Source organism: Eutrigla gurnardus (assembly GCF_963514095.1).
Source record: "Eutrigla gurnardus genome assembly, chromosome: 11".
NCBI classification, from domain to species: Eukaryota; Metazoa; Chordata; class Actinopteri; order Perciformes; family Triglidae; genus Eutrigla; species Eutrigla gurnardus.
The window spans coordinates 5,195,536-5,212,654 of record NC_139925.1 but is presented as its reverse complement, the minus strand read 5'-3'; the positions used below and the strand labels follow the sequence as shown (position 1 = coordinate 5,212,654).

At 46.7% G+C, this 17,119-nt stretch overlaps 1 protein-coding gene across 5 annotated transcripts in view; it reads right to left on the bottom strand.

The window, feature by feature from the left end:
- The window catches only part of LOC311020636 (signal-induced proliferation-associated 1-like protein 2), an 81,344-nt gene that overhangs the window by 59,513 nt on the left and 4,712 nt on the right, over positions 1–17,119 (bottom strand). Inside the window, exon 2 of one of the 5 annotated variants that reach the window (XM_084020794.1) lies at positions 4,435–4,659. The exons of the other annotated variants lie outside the window; for them this stretch is intronic. The gene's annotated coding sequence lies outside the window, so the exon portion shown is untranslated. The remainder of the gene's footprint in view (positions 1–4,434; positions 4,660–17,119) is intronic. 5 annotated transcript variants of the gene reach the window in all.

The window sequence follows — 17,119 nt, the reverse complement described above, 5'->3', positions numbered from 1 at the left end:
CAAAATGAGTTTCCTGTTTCGTCAAAAAAAAAAACAACCTCCCATCCATCCTCTTCAAAAGGCAGGAAAGCAATTAACACTCCAAGTCAGTAAACTTAATTGCATAAAAAGTGCATTCAAATGAGTCATTTTCGACATATTGTTCTATATTTCTGCCATGATTTTGGACAAAATAAGATGTTGATCCGTTTCTGCAAATGTCAAAGTACAGTACATTAATAGTACTTCTTGTCTTATCTCGGGAACATGAAAGTACAACCGCGGACCAGCTGCTTTCGACTAGTTTTTGAGTAAAAAAAAACAAAAACGACAACAGTGTAAGTGGATCCTTGTGTACTCATGGAACACATTCACAGGATGGATTCCATCCAGCGTTGCTTTGAAATTATTCATCTTGAATTTGGTCTATTTACCTGGTCTGGAAATAATATAAACAAGGACTTAACGAGGAACGTGCACCTCAAAGCCAAGAACCCAAAATGTGGAACTGATCACATGACATTATTAAACTACACGGAGATGCTTTGAACCGGTCGTGTCTGGAGGCCAACACACACCCGGGGGGGGGGGGGGGGATTTCCATTTGATGCAAAACCGGTTACATTACAAGACATTTCTGGTTTTCAAATCAACCCTCTGAATGTTATCATCCATGCAAAAACACACACAACATCGTACCAATATGACGATGGGCATGACAGCAAGGAGTGTGTGCTTGCAGAAAGATTGTGTGTGTGTGTGTGTGTGTGTGTGTGTGTGTGTGTGTGTGTGTGTGTGTGTGTGTGTGTGTGTGTGTGGGTGTGTGTGTGTGTGTGTGTGTGTGTGTGTGTGGGTGTGTGTGTGTGTGTGTGTGTGTGTGGTTCCTGCAGGAGCGAGGGGAGATGATTACAGGCTTTCTGTTTACATCTCAGGGCACACAGACCCGAGTTGACCCAACAGCAGAAGAACAATCAGTAGAAGAGATAACAACCAAAAAAAAAAAAAAAAAAAAAAAAAAAGGAGGTCAGACAGCACAGAGTAAACATGCACCCTCATCGTCCTCATCATCCCTTCGGCGCCGGACCTCACAATGCACTGTGGGAAATGCCCAAATTCACTAAAGCCCCGTCAGTGCCCCAGGTGCACAGACTTAGAGAGAACGCAGCCTCGATCAAACGAGTATCCAGCAGGACTGGATCCTCCGGCATCAGCTACTTCAAAAAGACACTCTTTATACACTGTCTGCATTTTTGATCTATATGAGAAGAAGAAAAAAAGTTCACCAGACTAGACAGGAATCTCTGTGGAAAAAGGAAGTTGCTTCATACCACAATAATACTTCCATAACAGAGGAAAGTTGAGGAGCTTTCCTTAGATATAAGACAGCTGGTCCAAAAAATAAAAAATAAAAAATACAAGAGGCCGGACAAGATGTCGCTATTCTCCCTGGAGCTTCATCGTCCCATATCTGCCCCCGTGGTTTACAGTGCTGACCCGAGGTCACCGCCCTCCGACAGTCATCTCGCCGACACCTCATCTGTCAACAGCTGTGCTCTCACGTGTAAAACTAAACAACAATAAAAGATAGGTCACAGACTTTAGCGGTTTTTGGATTGGTGGTTATTCCCAGCCGTGGTCTTATCGCGGCGGCGGCTTAAAATGAACACGGGTCTGTTTTCCTACGCCGGCCGAGTGTGCTCCCGCTCCGTGCTTCCCAGTAGCTCCATCTGGAATGTCTGAAGCACAGGGGTCACCCGTGATCCGACTCCCAGATCGCTCGGTTCGGGGGAACAGGGAGTATTTACCCGACAGAAACTGCAAATGGTAAAAATTCTTTTCATTTCCTGCACACATTCAAATCTCATAATATCTACCATATGCTTAGTTACAGACAAAGAAAAAAACAGAAAAAAAGAGGAGGGCCAGCAGAGTGGTTTGAGACTCTGTTGTGTATAGAAGACAGGGGGAAACTAGAAGGAGGGAGTCGCTGTGAATCCAATTATGTTTATATAATCCACGCAACATGAAGGCCAAATCTTTCACCTCCGTTTCTGTGGAAACATCAACTGAGTCTTTCAAGAAAAAAAAAGAGAGGAATGGATTGCATTGTGACGCACCGCAGCATGTTTTCAAGCTACGCATGGAAGGAGTTCAAAAGCTTCTCAAATAATCAGTGTGTCAGCAGTGATTTGGCTTGCTATATGCACGGTAAACATCCACTACAGATGTCCGTAAAGGAGCGCGGTATTTGACAACCAATGTCTAGCAGCAAACAGCTATTTGCTATGTAAAGATATGTTGGAGTGATGGTGATGGTGATGGTGACCTGAGCAGAAAATGAAGTCGCTCCGCTTCTGTGTGTGTTGTAATCTGAGATTTAGCTTTGCTGACATAGCCGGGCCGGGCCGTGCACGCTTTCAGTGCATGTTCGTGCCCCATTGGTAAACACTGTTAGCATCGTTAGCTGTGAGCCGCTCCCAATGCATCTTGCACATTTAAAAGTGCTTTAAGAGACCCGACTCTTATCAGATCTCATAAGCGGTGACTTCATTCATCAAGTCACTTGTTACAGCGTTTCTAATGCAAACATAAAATACACTTTCTGCATCACTTCTACCGTTTCCACATAATGCATTACGATGACAGCCGTTGATAAAAATAAAAATTACCACTGCAGCTCTGGAATGACGACCTTCACATGCCAGGATCAACAGAATTACGAACAGCGGTCCATCAAGTGGGGAGCTTAAACCGCAGTCACACGGCGCTGATGGCAGCTTCAAATAATCACGTTGACAAGGTGTAGAGCTGAGCTATGCTGGGAATGCTACACTTTAAACAAGAAAGTTGGAGTCACGTATATATATTTTTTAAAAAAAGCACAGAAGTGGTAGCTGGCTGTAGGTAGTTTGGGAGAGAGGCAGCCCTCCTCCTCCTCCTCCTCCTCCTCCTCCTCCTCATGGCTCCATTGAAAAAGGGAGTCTCCTACCCTGTTGCCCTGCCAGCTGGCCATCTGCCCAGCGCCTGCCGGGCAGCACACTGCCATTGTCCTTTAGTTGTTTCAGGGTGATCTGAGAATTAAAATAGTCGGGACAACAGATTCTCCTCCCGTTTATACACATGAGAATGAAGAACAAGCGCGGCGGCGAACGGAGAGCCACGCGGCGCCGAGTTAACGGATGTAAGCCAGGTTGTTAACTCGGAGACGGATCTCGTAGAGAGTCCCTTTTCTAATCCAAAATTGATGAATGCCGGCTAATGTGACTAATGGAATAACGTGCTATTAGGGGGGCAGTGCTATCACGAAGCACTTCTTAGTGGCCGGGTACCGTTATGCAACATCACTGCTAGCATCACACCTGTGTAGTTTTTCGATGGCGGTCTCAGGGTCTGTCCGGGTCTCGCAGACCGAAGCTCCTGCATGTTCCCAACAGAAGGAGACCGTGTTTGTTCTTGGCTGCTCCAGTGGAGCCCCACAAACAGAGAGCACTGTGCCGTGGCCCGCCTCCAAAAAGGGACCATCTGTCCCCCCCCGAACTTGGCCCGGGCCACACCGGCCTTCACAGCTATGGTGAGACAGCACGGGGACGCGTGGGGTTGATGTGGCCCAGCAGGCCTCCAGAATAAACCACCACCTATTTCCATCAGCATACCCCCCCCACACCTCCTCCCTCCCAGCAGCCTGCTGCTGCTTACCCTGCAACCTTCATACCAATGACAGCCCGTCAAGCGGAGTGCACCCTCTCGGGGAGAAAGAAAACAGGGAGCGGAGGAGCGTCGCATCTCGCAAAGAACAAGAAAAGAGGAAGCTGTTAAAAGAGTTGCGAGGAGTTCAGCTCAGAGAACACCTCAGCCGAGGTCAGTCAGAGTCCACGTCGTCACATTATCGCTGGGAAGCGGTGCAGCGGGAGGAGGGAGAGGATCGGCTGCGTGACACTGTTGAGATCGAGAGCCGACACGCTAACGCACAAACACATTCACACACACATCATTCAGGGAGAGGCATTTACTTGCAGAGGAACCTCCACGGAGCATCGCTATCTCTCCGCCCTTTTAACGGCACTCGTTTTCTCGTTAAAAGTTTGTTTCCCACACCGAACCTGCCGCAAGAGAGACAATGTGGACGCAGCTGCTGGAGGTTTAGTCAACCGGAGGCTGCGAGAGGTTACGGAGGACAGGAGTCAGCACAGATACACGGATGAATCACCGGTTTAATCACCCCGCAAGAAGTTTGCTTGAGACATGCACTCACACATTCCTCCCGTTACACACCCAATAGGCTAGACCGCTCCATCATGCCGTTGTCTAATAAAAAAAAAACTTTCTTTGCTTTATAGAATCCACATTCTGCACAGCAAACCTGAGGTCAACATGCAGTGTTTAGCCTTTACAATTCCCCCCTAAGAGGCCATGGCATGAAAACAAACATTAGGTATCAACTGCCGCCATGCTTACCTGATTAAGAGAGTCCTTTTTCATCAGAGCCATAAATCCTAAGGCCAGTGGACTCAAAGCCCTGTGAGCCACCGTGGTAATGAGCCCGCTGCGGAGACGCTGTCCAAGTGCATTAAATCCGTCGGCCACTTGTTGAGAGAAATCCGCCACACTTCAGAGCAGAGAAAAGCCTCCCAAGATAAACAACAGCAAACCCCAGCCCTTCGTGCTCCTTTTATCCAATAACTAGTTTTGGGGGAGAAAAAAGATGGAGAGAGAAAGGAGAGAGTGAAAAAATAAGTCTGGCGTCCGTCGGTGAGTCAATTTAGTGAAATGCATACAGCTGGCTCTTAATGCACACAACCCTCTCCCCTCCCCCCCCCGTGACAAAAGCCACCAACAGAATGAATGAGACTGCAACATTTGCATATGTAAAGGAAAGTAGGTGGCTGTGCTGGGTGTGGTGGTGGTGGTGGTGGGGGGGCTGTGGGGGGTGGGCCATGACATTCAGAGCTTCTCTGGCTGACAGGAAGGACAAGAAAAAAAAGAGTGGGAAACTATTGTTCCTTGAAAAAAAAAAAAAAACCAGGTCAAACCTTTGACCTTCCAAGTTTCTTGACATTTGGAGCGACGGGAGACGTCGGCGGTGAAAAGGTCTATCTGACAACCGGAGCCAGCGACCACGACCACCTTAAAACACACCGAGATAAGGGAAGAAAGACGACGGAGGGGAAATTGCCCTTCTTTCAGAGCTGATAACGCCTCCAGCCGTGTGCCGTATGCTGAGGCTGCATATCTTTCAGCGGAGGCAGACAGGAGGGATGTAAGGGGAGGGGAGAGGGCAACGCATCAAAGTCGACAGCTAACAGCAAGCCGACCGCTAACATGCACGTTCTGCACGTGCACGGTCGGGGAAATAAGAGGGTTTTCTATTTAAAAAGAGTGGCATCGTAAAGACTCGCTGCACGCTGCTTTACAACGGCAGAAAACAAAACATGTGACACTTGCTAGGCCGAGTCGTCGAGGAGTTCAAAGAGTAGACATATTTTTCCTCAAGTCGTCTGTCACAACTACACATGCAGGAAGTCCCCACCCACCCCCTCCCTTTACGCGAGTGCAGGTCAGCTGGCTGTCAGCTGTTGTCTTTGGTGGCGTGTTCAAATCCGAGACGACGTCAGGGCAACATGAGGCAGAGCCGTCAGCGGGGGTTTTTGTCGACGCTGGTTGTTTGAGGTCAGCTGGCGAGGCCCTAACGAGGAAGCCGGCGAAGCAGCCTCGTGGCTCCCGGCTCGAGATGTTGTGGAGACTAATAAAAAAGAAAAAAAACCTCTCCAAACAACCACCGAGGCAACCCCTGAGCAAGGCACTTTGAACTGCTGCACGCCCGTTAAAAGCTACACTAGCGCTTTTGCAATCATGTGTTTAAAGTGTGAAGCCAGTTATTTCCTGAACCTTCCAAAGACACATAAAGTAAATAAATAACAAGTCTGTGAGGTAAATGAGTTCTGATGATATATATGGTGCAACATAGCCGAGTTTCAGGGAGCTTAATTGGCCAAAAAAAAAAGAAAAAGTGGTGTCATTGTAACCACTTCCTGATGACTGCTTTGCTGTCTGTTTCTGGTCGGAGGTAGGAGCCCGTTAATAGCAGGAAATGACAGACTTTAATCAAGCTTGGATGAATGGCAGCAAGTACAGGTCTTTGTGCCACATTGGGGGCTTTGATCTCGCCTCTAGCAGGCAGGTTCTCAGCTTTGATTCCAGTGGAGGGAGGGGGGAGGAAAAGGGTTTTATTTGAAGAGTGCGAAGCCCCAGGAGGTAACACTTAAAGACTTCTTGTCACTGCATCCCAGCAAACAGACAAACTATTCATCAGCCTTAACACACATGTGCAGCAGGACACACACCATCCCAGCCAACAGCGCTCGTTTGCACATGGACGTCCGGGGCCTGACGGGCAATTTACATACCGAGGGTGGTCATTACCCAAACGGACACACATGCAGGGCCGACAAACATCTCTGGAGGCTCACCTTTCAACCGCTGTGCCGGGTTTGGACTGAATTAAACCAACTCTTTGAAAGCGTTATCGCCAATCTTTAACTCGGATGAATCGTCTCTGAAAACCTAAAAAGAAGTGCAGCTGAGATAAAGCTTTCAAAGATGACTGTGACCCGGCCTCAAACGGGCTAAAAGATAACAAAATTAACATGCCTGTAGATTATTTTTGAATTGAATTTGTTTTATTCATAAAAGGGACTAGTGGTGAGTATTGGCAAGAACCTCACGATAAAAATATATATCACGATACTTTGGTCACGATACGATACGTATCACGATATTGCGATATAAATAAAGATGAAAACACAAGTACCTGTATATGTACATCAGATGATATTGATCAGAGGACAAATTGAGTCAAAACTATTTAATTCAAAACAGCCTCTCCGTTTTATTAATTCCCATGAAATTCACTGGAATAATTTGGAGTTGAAAAATCGATATTGTATTGGGCGGCAAAGTATCGCGATATATTGTCGTATCGATATTTTAACCCACCCCTAAAAGGGACTAACATTGATGTCGGGCATATTTAGCTTGATGCATTATTTGTCGTCATGTGCATCGTGATTTTTTGAAAGAAATCTACTTCTGATTAGCGAAAGGTTTAGCTTTATGCTTGAGTTGGGTAGTTCAAGTTAGCTGTGTACTTAACAAACTGCATGCTTAAAGAAATAGTCGTTCATTTTCTTTCTTTGAAAGTAAAGTATTTCCTTGCCGGGCTGACTGTAGGAAGTTACTGGACCGGTCGTAAAAAAAATCAGAAGTGTAAATTGACATGTTGTGCTGCTCTGATTTTCTTATGAATTTAACGACGGAGGTGTGTTAATTGGTGTTAACGATGTGTATGTATGTGGCATCCTCTTTTCATCAGACTCTGCAAGAAAGCGAATACCAGTTTGTGCATTTCCAAAAATGGCCGACTATTTATTCCAGAATTTTGCATCTTTTGCGCCTTCAAACCCATTGTTGTTATTGTAGATGCACAGTTCAAAATCTCCTGTTTTTGTGGCCTTGTTGCCCTTGAGCAAGGCACCGAACCCCCAAACTGCTCCTCTGGGCTCTGAATAGTAGCTTCCCACTGCTCTTGATACGAGGAAGAGTTAAATATAGAGGCTAACTTTCACTGTGATCATAAAAGTTGGTTTACATTTTACATCACATTTACATATAAGGAGAAGTTAATCATTTTAGAGCTTTACGATCCGTCCCACGCACTTTTTATTTTACAACCTCCGGCGGAAAGGTCAGCCAAAACTGAAGATGACAAATTAAGCAGTAAAGCCACAGTGAGGGATTTGCAGTGCAGGAAATCAATTTATTTGTTTTGACTTTGTTTAGTTCGTCGGTTTTGGTTGCTTAGTAACACCACGTGCGACAGGAAGCGCAGCCTTGGATTAAAGGACGGCGTATTTCCACGCAATTTTTGGATTTTTGTTAACGACCACTTTAAGCATCAACGTTGGGCACGACTTGAAACTGGAGATACTCGAGAGATGCCATTTTTTTTCCATCATACTGTAGGAGATGATCGGGAGGACAAACCGCCATAAACCCAACGTAACGCCTTACTCGTTTACATCCGATCGCTCAGACCTCGTCACGTGACACGCTCTTAGAGGCGGCTGTGGCCCCGGAGGTAGAGCGAGTAATCATTCGATCCCCGGCTCCTCCACTCCACACGTCCAACTGTCCTCGGGGCAAGATAGCGAACCCCAAATTGCCCCCGGAAGGCTGCTGCGTGTTAATGTGCATGAATGAGTATTATATTAGCCTCTGCAGTCACTGTATGAACATGTGTCTGCAGCGTAAAGCACTTTGAGTGGACGGAAGACGAGAACAGCTAAATAAATTATAATTTTAGATTATCTCTGTAGTGGAGCTTATTCTTTCTGGATATAAAAACCAACCCCGCGGGTGTCTCTAGTGATTCTATGGTGAATCTAAAAAGGCAAACTCCGAGCCATAATTACAGCAAACAGGTTAAAACGGCTGATAGGCAACAAGGGGAACATTTTAATAATCCACCAAGAACAAAAGGCACCAGTTTAGATTAAGCTCTCTTTCGGCGAGGGTGTGATGATAACCAGGCATGTGATACATCTGCTGTCCGGTATTTTTAGTCCTGCTGATAACGGCATGCTGTGGTGAGGAGAGTTTCTCCTTAGTTATGCAGTCGGAGAGAGAGAGAGAGAGGGGGGAGCTGTTTCGGGAAACGCCTGTTCCTCCCGCTGAGAGAAAGGGAGGAAAAGCAGCTGGCAGGCAACAGGCAGCATCTCTGAATGTCATCCCCCCCCCCTCAAACCCACCACTTCTCTCCTCCTCTCAGTTTGTTCTGTATCTGTCGTCTGAATCCATCAGGAGGTTGACCCCCCTCCATCTCCATCACGATGGAGGAAGACAGTGAGTGGCAAAAAGGGAGTAGTGGGCACACGAGGTGAGGGAGGGTGGAGAGAGACTAAACGGCGGCTTTGCTCCCCATCCGTGTTGTTGCTAGGCAACTTTGTTCTGCATATGACAGCCTTGAGTGACGGCAGACCTCCCTTTTGGAAACAAAAGAGGGAAAGTTGAGGGAGGAAGAGGAGCAGAGAGCACCACGGGGATGAGCGGCGATCCCGGTGAGTCGCTGTTGCCGACTTTAAAGCGAGAAAACGAAAGATTTGGTCTTAAAAAAGGTGAACCCAGATGAACACAGAAGAGGACCGACCAAGGATAAAGATAGATCCGAGGAACCGCGGCGTAATTAACAGAATGAGAAAGCAGAAAAACACTTCAAAATGATCCAAATTAACTGAAGCAACGTGCAAAATGGGTGTTACTGCATCGTTTGAAGGGATCACAAACACGGAAAAAAAACAGATTTTCAAAAAACACTTTCAAAAAAACATTCTATCCAAACACCGTTATCTCGTTTCACACCAGATAAAGCAAACTGCATTTCTGTTGCCGTGATCGCACGGCACGGCAGACTAATGGATTCACTTTTGAACACTGCGACATCGCCACCAGCACGCCGAGGATGTCTTCAGTAGTCGAGTTGTTTATATTTTGCAGTTCTCTTTCATTACCTATGAACATATGATTAGGATCTGTAAGAAAACCTCCAGAGGCAGAGCACCAGCTTCACCACCACGACCTACAAACTATACTTTGGCAAAAAGTTGGCAGACGCCGACAGTTCCGGCTCTGCACTATTTTGTGTGTGTGTGTGTGTGTGTGTGTGTGTGTGTGTGTGTGTGTGTGTGTGTGTGTGTGTGTGTGTGTGTGTGTGTGTGTGTTCTTCATCCATAGGGCACATAAGGTTGTTTTTTTAATGACGATTTGCAAGGGGCTAAAATTAGCACGCCAATGATAATCACTGGCTGCTTTTCATTGGAAGTTTGGCAGCGGAGAGAGAGAGTGTGGCTCCGGATGCCAGATCGGGGGTGCTGCTGTATGGATGTGTGCAGAGGGGAGAAGGAGAACCAGAGGACACGGTTGACACTGGAAACCATACGGTTAGTCTACAAAACACGCATCGAAGCGTTTACACAACGTTAGGATGTTCTCTAATGAGAGCCAACAAAGGAAGAACAGCGTAGAGGATCGATAAAAACAAAAAAAGAAGAAGTCATCTGGAGCAAATGTTCCGGTGAAGCAACTTCCTCCGGTAATTAAGGAAAGTTCTCCAAAGGGAACGGTCCGATTAAAGTGAAAACTCTTCTTATTCTCCACGGGCGGAAACAACGAGAGCGTTAGGATCGCTGAGAACTAGGCGAACCCTGGTTTGTCATGCAGCTGGCATCTCTTTCATGGAGTCCCCCCCCCACCACCACCACCACCACCACTTCGACAAGTGGCATCAGAAACATCTGTTCCCAGATCAGCCACCCACATGAGAGATCGCCCCCTTGGCAGCATGGCCTGCAGATGTATGCGACGAGCGATGTGCAATGTAAAAACCTCAAGGCGGCCACATTGTGACAGTTAAGATAACAACATGGCAAAAAAAAGTCACGAAAGAGGAAAGGAGACATGGGAAAGGAAATGAAAGGAGATGATGATGTCATAGTGGTGGAGTACAATGACTTGCATTTCTGAACCGTGTTGAAGGACATGCAGTGATACTTCCAGTTTGACCTCCATCCTGTTAGTGGAGGGGGGGCCTGATGAAGTAGCGGTAGCGTACAGCTACATTAAGGCTGCTGGGCCGTGCGATGCCTTAAAAATGTGCACTCCGCCGGCTCAGAGCGGCTTAAAAGACCGCCGTGCGTCGTTAAGGGATGTGTGCTTGAGTAGCGTCCGCGGCCCCGTTAAAGCGGAGAGCGGGTAGAGTGGAGGCGATGGGAAATGGTCCGAGTTATTTCCATTCCCTCAGCCCGTTTATGGAAACATTATTGGGAGCGAGGTTCGGTTCTCACGGAGGAGGAACAGATTCAGGAAGCGAGTAAAGGAGAGAGTGAGGGACGGGAGGAGAAAAAAAAAGTGAAGGAGGCAGCGAAAGAAAGGAGGAGGAGGGGGAGGAGGGAGGGAGTGTAAGAAATGCTGTTTTTAGCTGTTTTCTCTGGAAAAGACCTCGCTCCGTGTGTGTCCTGCATTGTGTGGTTCTCCCTCTGGCAAAGGCCACAAAAGCCTCCATTTATCCGTCCTGAGCATCTAGCCTTATTGAGAGAAAAAAGGGCCCTGAAAGGCTCGGCGGCCATCACATGTGCCAGGGTGACATGGCTTTTCCCTTGTTAACACTTAAGTCCTGCACCCCCCGAAACAATCTCGGGGCCGGAGTGAGGGATTACTCCTGCAGACAAACTGTGGAAAAAAAAAGAAATAGTACATCTGTTCTATATATTTGCATTTCTTTTGGTGGAATCACAATGCGCCACTTGACTCGATGGAAAGCGAACATTCTCAGCCAGGCGTGAGAAACCCACCCCAGCAATGAAGCCCTTTTCCACCCTTTTGGTCCCTTCAGTCCGGGGTAACGGCACATCACAAGGAGCAGCTTGCACCAAACACACAATCTGTCAAGTCAGTGGCAGACTGGGAGGAGGGAGGAGGAGGGGTGGTTTTATTTCGTGATTCGCCCTCATCAGTTTCTATTTACTCAGTGTTCTTGGGAGTAGAAAAGGGGAGAAGAGGAGGGGGGGGGGGGCCAAGTGCAATTCTAGGACATCGCAATGTGCGCTATTCAGCAATCTGCAGCTCTAATTGCAGAGTGAGAGGAATTTTCGACATCTCTAGCATTGAGGCACAACAGCTGCAGCTGGCATGGCATGCGGTGGGTGTGTTTAAAGGGGAGGTGTGGCGACTGAAAGGGTGTCAAAGTCTAAACCTCCCACTGAGAGCGACACACACACACACACTTATGTATAAACACACACATGTTACACGCACACGCGTTCACAATCACGCAGTCAGCGTTTTTGTTTCATTTTTTGTGCAGATTATTAATGACATAAAGCGACGGGGGGGTCTGAAGTCTGCTCCCCTCTCGACGGCCACTCAGCAGCATATCCTTGATCTCGCTGATTTAGAGTCAGCTGTCATAAAAAAAGCCTCCCAACGCATACAGTACATACACATGTCCCATTCCGACAGTCAAGTGGTCGTCATCTGCTGCTGCATCATATCTGTGTACACACGCACGCATACCGGACATAAACCTTTCAAATGAAGTGTGTCGAGAGGAGGAAGGGACACGAATGGGACGATAAATACAAAAACTTTATCAGGATGATCATAAATATTACTCGAAAAAACTGTCAAGCTCGCTGTCACAGTAGAGGGGCGGGTAAAAATATCAATACGGCAATATATCGCGATACTTTGCCGCCCAATACGATATAGATTTTTAACTCCAAAGGTTGATTTAAAAAATATATATTCTAGTGAATTTCATGGAAATTAATAAAATGGAGAGGCTGTTTTGAATGTAATAGTTTTGACTCAATTGGTCCTCTGATCAATATCATCTGATGTTAATATACAGGTACTTGTGTTTTCATCTTTATTTATATCGCAATATTGTGATACGTATCATATCGTGACCAAAGTATCGTGATACGTATCGTGAGGTTCTTGCCAATACTCACCCCTCGTAGAATAAGTAAAAAATAGAGCCTGATTTAAAAAATAACATACAAAAAATACATTAAAAAATATGTTTACCCTTTTTTATGCAGGGAGACTTTATGATTTATGATCATCTTATTTTTAATGACATTTCTATAACGTCCCATATCTAATATGAACACCACTCTCTTCTTGTCCCCACCTCGCTACACCTCCCTCTTACCATCCCCCCGTCCTGAATGCTAAATGAGGGAAAAAAGCGTCCGGGGAGATGAGTGCGGATGAATTCCTTCCACCAAGAGCCAAGTGCACTCATCCAACCTGACGTGAGGGGCCCCAGTGATCGAATGACCTTTGACCTTTAGAACTGATCGAGGCCAACGATCTGATGAGGTGCTCTTATGACTGAGGAGGGGGGGAGGGGAAGGGGGTATAAAGTATGGTGGCTGGATGAAAAACAAAATGTCCCCAACCGACAGAGCGGCTGCGTTGCACACGGCAGCATTTCCACGGAGACCTCGCCGGTGAATTCACATGGAAGTCCATTGGCCATTAATATTAATGCAATTCAGAATGACTCAAAGAGAGCATCCACCTCACTTCGAGCAGGCACAAAATGAAAAAAATAAATAAATGTGCACAGGAAGGTGTCTGTCCTCAATAACTAGCCAGACCTTGTGAGAGAATCCCCCCCAAATAAGCACAGATTTCCTTATTCCTCCACTTCCTTATCTGTGAACTGCAGCAGGCTCTGAAGAATGTCATCAAGATGGCAGCGTTTGGAAGAAAGCAGCAGGCACTGGCAGCTGTACAACATGCACTCGGGGGTCACCGACCCGGCAGAATCGAGAGTTTTCATTTAGGTAGCCTACATTGCAAACGCAGCGTTACAGCCTCCCACGGGCCGCTGCTCAAAACAAGATCTTAGTTAGTCTGCCTGGTTAATAACAGCATTTTTTGGTTGGGAGCCTGACCTTGAAATACCACTTCAGAAATATTCAATTCATGAATGCCCACCACCATTATCGTCCCTGTGAAAGCACAGACAGTAATATCATTCCATATTAAAATCAATAACAACCCTCTTCCAGTATTGGGACTCCCTGGGGCAAAATCCTCTCAAGCAGGCTCAGGCTTACGGCTAAGTGCGTGTTGCTTTTCAGCATCGATGGCAAAATGTTTGCAAACCCCCCCGTCATATTCTCAATTGTAAACCCAGCCGTGGGCATGTTGTTGATTCTGCGGCAACAAAAGCCCTGAGGTGACAACGCAACGGTGCAAGCAGCAATCCATGGAGTCAACAAACAGAGAGGCACGGGCTAAACCGGGGGCTCTGTTTGAGCAGAGTCTGGGGAAATGCAAAAAAAGAAAAGAAAAAAAAAAGGCGTCTCCTCTGGGACTCAGAAATTAAACAAAATGACAGGAAACAATTAACCTACGCACATTTTCTCTCCTTACACTCCCCCCTCAGAAAAAGTCAAACGTCACCACCTGAGAGAACGGATCTTCGTGTGCGACCCCGATGTGAATCTGTGTGTTTACGCACACTTAACTAACCTGATTATTGCTGGCTTTCAGCGGTAACCTGATTTTCTTCCAGTCTCATGTAAATAAGGCTTTCCTTAATGGGGGCTCGGGACCAAATCTGGTTAGCGCAGCAAGATTTCTGCTGGGGGAAGCTGGATTCTTTGGGAGTTTTAAAAAAAGGAAGCGGCATGGAGGGAAAGCAACCGAGCTACCTCTCGGTCAGTAAATAACAAAGTAAATCAACAAGTTGGAAGCTTACTTTGACCTCTGACCTCCGGTTTGTTTGCCTGCTCCACCTAAAACACAGATTGTCTGGAGGCAGCTGAGGAGCAGTGTAATTAAACAGCTGCTCCTGTGGTCAGATACGCAGCACCTGGCCGCCGATCCAGCAGTTGTGTGTGTTGCTTGTGTGTTTTTTTGGCTCCAGCCCCATGCAGCTCGGTGCTGAACTGTATGTGGCCCTGCAGGGCTGTTTACATTTCAGAGAGAGGCTCCTAGAGCTTCCAGTAAACACAGCCCGGGGAAGGTAAAGCAGCAGAGTTGAAGACACGGTGTTGCTGCTAGGCATTGTTAGCGTTGCAGAATCTCTTGTTAGGATCCCGACACGCCGGCGTCTGGGACAGTTTGCCCCCGATCGGTCTTATGCAATAATGCTGCTTCTTCTTCTTCTTCTTTTAAGGCAGTAAACCCATATAAAGGCGAGCATTCGGTGTCAAGTGTGCTGCCCCTCAAGCCCTGGATCCCAGCCCCCTGTGGCTAACCTCCAAACGTCCACAGAGGCTTTCAATACACTTCAGCAGAGGGGAGCGGTTGATCTCCTCCACATTGCGATTACAGGAGCAAGGAAGAAAAAAAAAAAAAATCAGGCCACTGTCACTCCAGATCATTATCCTCCGTCAACAGCCTTTACAAATCGCATAAAAGCAAGGCTAGTCGAAATGATGTCGCAGAGAAAGAAGGAGAAGAAAAAAAAACCCAAGTGAGATGGAATATACTGCTTTAGCTTCGAATTAGCCGTGCTTGGATGGGCCGGCGCTCCTCGAACACATCATACCGCCGCTGCAGCAGCCCAGAGTACAAGGAAAGGCCAGGCCGACTGCCAGCCCTACACATTTCAGCTCCTCTCTGCTTTAACCTTCCCTTCCACTTTGTGTAAAAGGGTTTCCCATGCACACCAGTCAACTCCAGTATCCCAGGCTCGTCTAAAATAGTCACACATAACGAGGTCTTTGCTAACAGCAAGGTACAAGAATAGGCCAACGGCGACATCATGTACAGGCATTTTTTTTTTTGTGCTTTGGTAAGTGGATACAAGGGCTACTTAGTAATGTCCTGGGTTTAATGGCGTGCATAATTCAAAAGTACAATCTGAAATGAACGGAGACTAAATATGTCTGTTTCAAGGCCACTGAAAGGACGGATAATGTTTATTTAAACAAAGTTAAGCTCTAGAAATATGAAAAAAAACGTCTTGCAATGGATAAACACGTCTGATTTGCTTTAGCCAAAACTGCTGTCACATGAAAGAATAAACAGAAATCAGAATACATAGCATCGCACCCAAATGGTCAAAATGTTTTGTTCTAGTTCTGGGATTCCCAAGTGGAAAACCCCACATATTCAGCCAGAAAAATAAATAAACTCATTACAGTCTGATTTATGGATCGGTGGAAACAAACAAGCATCCTGCTCAACATGTTTCGTCAGCGCTTTTTTTAAAAAACACAATGACGGACTGCAGCGCATGTCCTGGCTTTCTAATTTGTCTCATGTCAGTGAGTTGGGGACATGAAAAGGAACCCAACACAACAACAAAAACAGACACTTTCTCACAATTGATGAAAAGGGTTGTTTAGGAGAAAGTTCCTTCCTGTAAAAGAAAAAAAGAACAAAAAAAGGCTGATCTCTGTGAAACTTACACAAAGCAGAATAGGCCAACAACACAAAGCGGCCTCTGGAACACTAATTACACTTTATTCTACCGTTCTTTATACTTTAAGGGAATAATGCCCTCACACTGTTCATGCATGTTCAAGTGAATGCAGAAGCACCACGAGGTTAAGTGAAGGACTCCAGCAGCAACGCCTCAATGGATCTCTCACACACACACACACACACACACCCTAAAGCTGAGCACTTTATGGCACATCTGTCACAGCTCTGCTTCATTTGACTTGTTAATTACAATCAACCTCCATCAGAAACAAGTCGGCGTGCTTTCCTTTTTTTTCTTCTTTTTTTAACGCTCTAAAACGACTCATGCGATGGCGGTTTGCTCCTTGGCTCACACGGGGTCCAGCTGACACAGATGTTTGTTCCGGGGGGGGGTTTCGTGCCGGTATCCTCCTGCCCTTTACATGACTCCAGGTTTAACGTGCCGTGCCCTTTTGAAATAGTCAAAATGACATAATTAGGAGTTTGTGAAATAAATAATTGGATGTGAAATAATTGCATCCATTTTTTTTTGGTAGAAGATTGGTTTGGGGGCGGCATATTGCCTCATTTACACATCTCCCCTGTATTTATTCAATTCTGCAGCTCCACACCTGGCGTGTTCACTGTGGTGGTGTTCAATCAGAGGCACCCGGGGAGTTTTGGCATGCAGGCAGGACTCCCGGCTGCGTCACCCACACCCAGGACCCGTCTGCCTATTCAGACAGGCCCATTCTTTTTTCGCTACAGTAGGAAGGAGGTATGCACATCGGCACTAAACCAAATCCCCCTTCTTATCTCCCATTGGAGGCCGGCCGTGACCACAGAGGTCAGCTGTCCCCGATTGTCTGGGCCCGCTGAGGGGAACACAGGCCGGGTTAACCCCCGGCGGGTCACGACTGGTCCTCGGACTCAGCGGCAATCGGGTTAATGACTGGCCAGAGCTCATTCTCTCCATTGTGGCCCGGTGACAGGAGCGTAGACAAAACAAGGCAAGGAGGGTCAGCAACTTTTCGGTGTCCCTCCTCCCCCCCAAACATTCCTGATATGGACACTAATGAGTCCCCAAGGGAACAGGAGGTGCAGACATAATTCATCTTGGCAAAGACACATTTTCCTATATGCCCCGACGACTGCA